Source organism: Camellia sinensis, chromosome 1 (genome assembly GCF_055761805.1).
Source record: "Camellia sinensis isolate YWXY chromosome 1, ASM5576180v1, whole genome shotgun sequence".
Lineage (NCBI taxonomy): Eukaryota > Viridiplantae > Streptophyta > Magnoliopsida > Ericales > Theaceae > Camellia > Camellia sinensis.
This window is the reverse complement of record NC_138961.1, coordinates 177,961,185-177,967,782: the sequence shown is the minus strand read 5'-3', so window position 1 is coordinate 177,967,782 and position 6,598 is coordinate 177,961,185.

Here is a 6,598-nt window from a genome sequence, read left to right as displayed (position 1 = left end):
ATTGCCGAAACGAATGACGAGCTTTGCAAACTTTCCAATGCCTTATTGACTAGTTCATAGGCAAGGTGCGGTATTGGCATTCCAACATCGACGCTTTCGTGTGTTCGAGGTGCCAACTGTTATAGAGCCGAGATCCTCTGAGGGTCATGTGCCTGGGTGTCTTCTCTCTTTCAAGCCCTTTCTTCTAGTACGGTCCACAAGTCTGTTGACCTATGCAACTTGGTGTGCTGAGAAGTAGTTTGATGCATATGTGAGGGTCAATAATTGCTTCCCTCTGCGTAAGACCTTTCAGTCCTCATTCTCTCAGACCTGGAGTAACGAGTCCTAGAGGTTCTTGATTGTGTGTCACCTGTTCTGATGCTTCTGCTTTTGGATTGCGATGGTGTGACTCGCTTGTCGCGATCTCCTGAGTGGTGAGAATGCGTTCTGCTTTCGCGGATGTCTTCCCTTGTCAGTTCTTTGCCTATCATTTGGCGCTTCATCATTTCTATGTCAGCCGCCATTCTCTTTATCAACTCATTTTTCTTCTTCACGCGATCCTCTAGAACTTGAGAATCCACCATCCATCTTTGTCCATCTGGACTGTGAAAGCAACGAAGACTTGAGCCCCGCTTTTTTCGTGCGCCCCTCCGTGGGTTCTGTAACTGAGGGTCCAAGTCTACCATGGGTGGGACAAAAGGCAAATCCTCACGCCTCCTATCTCTTTCTGGAGTTTGTCCATTGATAACAAACTGAGGGAAGTCTTCGCTGTGCGCCTTTGAAATTAGTTGAAGGAAAACTTAATTAAAAGGTTTGTTCTCTATGATTATTTTCCATAGACGGCGCTAATTGTACGAGCACAAAATAATCTTCTCGTATAATCCTGTTGACCAAGTTTGCAGTTCTCCAAACGTCGTCACTTTATCACTTGAAAACACAAACGTGAGCTAGCAGACGGGTGTGTGGCGGAAACCTCTCCGATACCTAAGTCAGCAAAATAGACAATAGACACAAAAGCACTGTGTATTCGAGAGTAAGAATTGCCATACCTGTCCATAAGTTTTATCATAAGCTTTTATAGATTCTACCTGGCACAGTCCTAGCAGGATTCTAACTCTCCTTAGCAGAGTCTTCTCAGGAGTCTCATACCTGAATATAATGCTTATCTTTAGAACACCCTTCTCACTACAAGCCAAGTGAAATGGCACAAGTCTTTGCTCGGCTTTCTGTCGTCCAACTACACTACCTTTACTCTGTCCGCTAATGGTTTAGTTGTGCAACACGCATCACCGTGAAAGCTAACATTGCGTGGTTCTCTTCCTAGCTTGGCACTCCTTCTAGCTCGGCTCTTCTCTCTGTTTGACCACTTTGCTTGCTAGCTTGGCAATAGCGTTGACCACCACTAGGAAGTAGCTAGGTCCCATAACTCGGTCTCGTAGCTAGGTCTCATAGCTAGGCCTCGCAAAGGTCTTGTCGCTAAGTCTCATGTCTAAATCCCATAGTTAGGTCCCATAGCTAGGTCCTATAACTAGGTCTCGTAACTAGGTCAAAAAATATGGGTATTTACTAGCTCGGTCAAACATTTTTGATCGCCACTCCAACCTAGCTTGACCCAATTTGACTACTCAAATTACCCTCTCAATCACAATTTTTATAGAATCGAAAATCAATGCAAGTAAATTGATAATTTGATAACAATAGGAAACAAAAAAAAACAGTGTAGTTGTTTGTTTTGGAATTTTTGGACAAAAGTACAAATTTTTAGAATTTTATCAATGATTGTTGCTCAATAACTTTACAAATAACATTTGAAAAATAGTATGAAATCTATCCCCAATTCGATTTGAGATTGATTTTGATACCTTTGCAAGGTCTTCCAAAAAAGGTTAGGCAATAGAACCAGAAATGCAGCCATCATTGATGATTATTATTAGGGTAAATTATAATTCTAACCCTTAAAAATTCAATTAAATTTTACTGCAGTTATTTATCTTTTAAATACAACGATTAAGTTCACAAATTTTAATTTGTGTTTTAATATAATTCTCTCATCACTTACTCTTAAAAAATTAGATGAAAAATGTTCACGTGAAAGCTATAAGAGCACATTTTAAGGATATTAGCAGGGAAAATTTGTATGGCAAATTACACTTTTTACACTCTAATTTTTATTTTGATTCCTCGTATTTTAACGGTGGGCTGATGGGAAGACTACATTGAAACACTAATTAAAATTTAAAGACTTAATTATTATAATTAGAAAATGAGAAATTAAAGTGGAATTAAAAAGTGTAATTTACCCTCATTATCTTATATTGGTCATGCTATTAGTGATAGTTTATTTTTTTAAGATAATTGATAGAATTAGGTATCTCTCTCAATTTTATTACATGAAATTCTTGCTAAAAATTTACTAAAGTTATTTACCAAATCTGAGTGGTTTGAGAATTTATTTCTACAGTGAAATATGTGATGTGGTGTTTGATAAACTTAAAAATTGAAAATTGAAGCCTAAAAATTTATTGAAAATTGAATGTTCAATTTTGTAAGCTAAAAAGTTGTTTGATAAAAACTTAAATGCTGAATTAAAAACAGGGGGATTTTTTTTAGGGTCCCTGGTATTACTGTTTTATAGCGTAAAGGACATACAATATTTTTATAATGTCTAAGGTCCCCCAACATGGATCCAGAGAAAATTTGATCCAGAGAATTTCTTTGGACTTCAGAGAAATTGTTTGCCTAGAGAAATTATGGGAATTGCCCAGAGAAATTCTGGAAATTGCCCAAGAATTTCTCTGTGATTATTTGTTTACTTCCGTAGAATCCTTTCTCTATGAAACCAGAGAAAATTCAGATCCTTTACCTGAGAAAATTCAAAATTCTGTACCAGAGAAATTTCCAGATTATGTGAAGAACTAACAGCTATGGTTTTTAACTCAAAAAAAAAAAAAAGGAGAGAAATTTCTTTGGAAATTCTCTGGGATTTTGGCCACTTTGTAAATTTTCTTTGAGAAATCCTCTGGGAGGTTCCAGAGAAATTTCCTGAATTACTCTGGACAGAAAATTCTCTGGTCATATTTGCCACTCACTAAAGTGCTCTGGTGGTATGAAGCTTTTAAAAAATTACATAATTTAAAACACTTTTTTGTCTATTGAATTGATGGCTTGGTGTTGTTTTTTCTGGTTTTCTATGTACTAATGGCTACAGGCAAGGGTGAGTCCTAGTGTTGTGGTCTATGCTCAACTTTCAAAGCTTGATGGGGTTCTGGGAAGGTTCCATGCCTTACACTGCTTGGAAATGTATGGGGTGGCAAAATGGTTCTTCCACTGGTATGTATTAATGTGTTTCATGGAATTTCATATTGAATGTTCTGAGCTATGATATTGTTGCAGAAAATGTGTCGGTGGAAGCATCTGAAAAGGTTTCATTGCTAACAATTGCTTGGGATTGTAAAGTTCAATCTGTAAAATTGTTTCGGCGCTCTCAATCGCTCGCGATTCCGTTTCTCCATTCTTGATTCGCCGAAGCTTCGCCATCAATTAATTAGAGGAAATCGTCGTTCTAGTCGGTGTTCAGGATGCAGAAGAGCAGGGAATGCGAAGAAGACAGAGAAGACGAAAAATTAAAGATCGAGATCGAGGCGGAGGAGAATTACGCACACCAGGTGATGATGATGAGATCGAGATCTGTAAGCGTTCCGGTAGCGTTGGATTCCAGCGCCGGGAACATGAGATCGTCGTCGGTGAAAAGCAGGGGATTGTATTTTCCTAGCCCGCTCAAGTTTTTCTAGCAATCGAAGACGTCGAAAGTCATTCAAGAACAATCTCCATTGTACAAAGGTTGATAAATTTTTGTATTGATGATCAAGAACTCCACAGCTTCACTACTAGATCAAATTTTCTGAGGATGGAGAGAGATTTTGCTCTAAAGAAAGATTTGGAGAGGAATCAATTTCATATGGAGTGAACTCTGCGTTTAGCTGTTCAACGAGAGAGAAAGAAAAGCGGCATGAGAGAGATAGAGAGCGTGAGATATATCAAATTTCTCTGTAATAAATAGGTGTGGGTTGAGGGACCTTAGACATTAAAAAATAATATTGTGGATCTCTTCTATTACTAAAAATGAAGGAGGGACCTTAGACTAATTTTCCTTTAAAAATAAGTTGCTTGATATGCGTAAGATCAAATTTGTTATTTATTATTTTCAAATTATATATTTTAATTTTTATATTATGATGGTGGTAGCGGTGGTGGTGGTGGTGGTGGTGGTGGTAGCGGTAGCGGTGATAGTTGTGATGGCATCGTGGTGGTAGTAGTAGTAGTGATAGTGGTAGTGATGGTAGTAGTAGTGGTAATAAAATGATGGTGATTTTTATGGCAATAATGACAACGGTGATAAAGGTGGTGTAGTGGTGGTGACGGCGACGACGGTAGTAGTATGGTGGTTGTGGTAATGATAGCAGTAGCGATGGTGGTGGTGGTGGTGGTGGTGGTGATAGTAATGGTTGCGGTGGCATGATGATGATGGTAGTGGTGATGGTAATGAGTTTATAATACTGTATATATCGATACTTATATTTATTATTTATAAATTTAGTCAGAATTAAATAAGTTTTATATGATTTAAAATTTTCATAAGTTTTAATCTATATTTTAAGAGGTACTTAATTTTTCAAGTGATATCAATTATAATTATTAAACAGATTTAATTAATTATCACTCAATACAATTAATTTTAAGTGTTAAATCATATTAACAAACCCCCAATAATCATAAACTTATTTCCTAAATACATATTTCTTGTAGTCATGTTTTAGTAGTAATATTTTAAGGTTAAAATCGTAATACGATTAGAAGGGTTTATCTCATTGTTTCTAATTTTATTTTTATGTTTTAAATTTACCAAAGTTTATGAAAAAAAATACAATCAGTGCGTTGGTTTTAGTTTTCTGAATTCAGTTATTTAAAAATTAAATTTTTTATTTTTCATTTTTTTTTAGTAAATATTTTAAATTTAAGCATTTTTTTTTACTTTTTTAGATGCTTACTTAGATGTATCTAAATAGTAAAATATTTATAAAAAAATATTTTAAAAAATATAGAAAAATGTATTGAATTTTTGTATTTTTTGGCATTTAGTAAATTGTTTAAAGATTTTTTTTCATAAATATTATACTTTTTAAGTGTATTTATGTTAGATGTATCTAAAAATTTAAGGAAAATTTACCCATAAGTCCTAGTTTCTGAAAAGTTGAACCATTTAGTCCTAAAAGTTTTCTTATGCACTATTTAGTCTCATTTGCACATCAATCTAATGTTTGAAACATTAATCTGATGTTCGAAATCTAATGTTCGAAACATTAATCTGATGTTTGAAATCTAATGTTCGAAACATTAATCTGATGTTTGAAACATTGTAATGGGACTTTTTAGTCTATAAGAAAACTTTTAGGACTAAACAGTGTATAAGTTATTAATTTGAGATTTATTGGTGCATCCCCCAAAATTTAAAAAAATTGCTAAAAATATTAAAAAAAATTATTGAAAACATTAAAACATGGAAAATAAAAAAGAAAAATTTTTTGAAAACTGTTTTCTGAAAACCAAAACCAAAACCAAACAAGTTGAATAGTATAGTTGGCTTGTTTTTGGTTTTTCAAAAACACTTTTCAAAAAATTTTAATTTCTTATTTTCCTTTTTTTTTTGTTTTTACTGAATTTTTTTTAATATTTTAAACATTTTTTTTAAAAAAAATTTCGACACACCTAATATAAAGGCACATAAAAAGTATAATTTTTATAAAAAATCTTATTAAAAGTTTACTAAATATCTAAAATATAAAAAAAAAATGAGAATTCAATATGTTTTTCATTTTTTTATATATTTATTAATTTTTTAAAATATTTTTTATAAATTTTTTATTTTTTTGATACCTCTAAAAAATAAAAAAATATTTAAAATTTTAAAAATATATACTAAAATAAAAAAAATAAAAAAATAAAAAATAAAAATTTAATTTAAAAAATTCAAACTAAACACACACATTATTTTTCTTTATTAAAAATAAATTTTCATTGTCTCCTATTTTCACCCCCTTTACCGCCTCTCACTTTTGCAACTACCTCGGCCACCGCCTCTGACTACCTCCTACTTTGGATTATTGCCTACAACGAGTCCCCTCAACTTTGGCTATTGATTATCACATCTGACAACCTACAATTGCCTACCTCCACCTCCCATCGAGCATTCCTTTGGCCTGTTCGGTAGAATTATAAAAAAATAATTATACATTATAACTTAATAGATTATGGATTGGTTCGAGAAGTGGGTTAATTTTTTGACTTTTTGATTTTTTTAGTTATTTTAATTTGGGCTAAAAAATTTAGTTTGGGAAGAACTTTTTGGCTTTTTGACTTTTTTTGATTTTTTTTGTGAGAGAAGAGTGTAATGATTATGGGTTGGATGTGATGTTTTGTTTGTTATGGCTAAAATAGTCTATTTTGTCTTTTGTGGCTATTTTAGTCAAAAAAGCCCAAAAAACCTCTTCCCAAACAGAGGCATTATAGATTTAACTAGAAAAGTAGTGTTTGGTTAATAAGCTGTAAAATAATTTTTTAC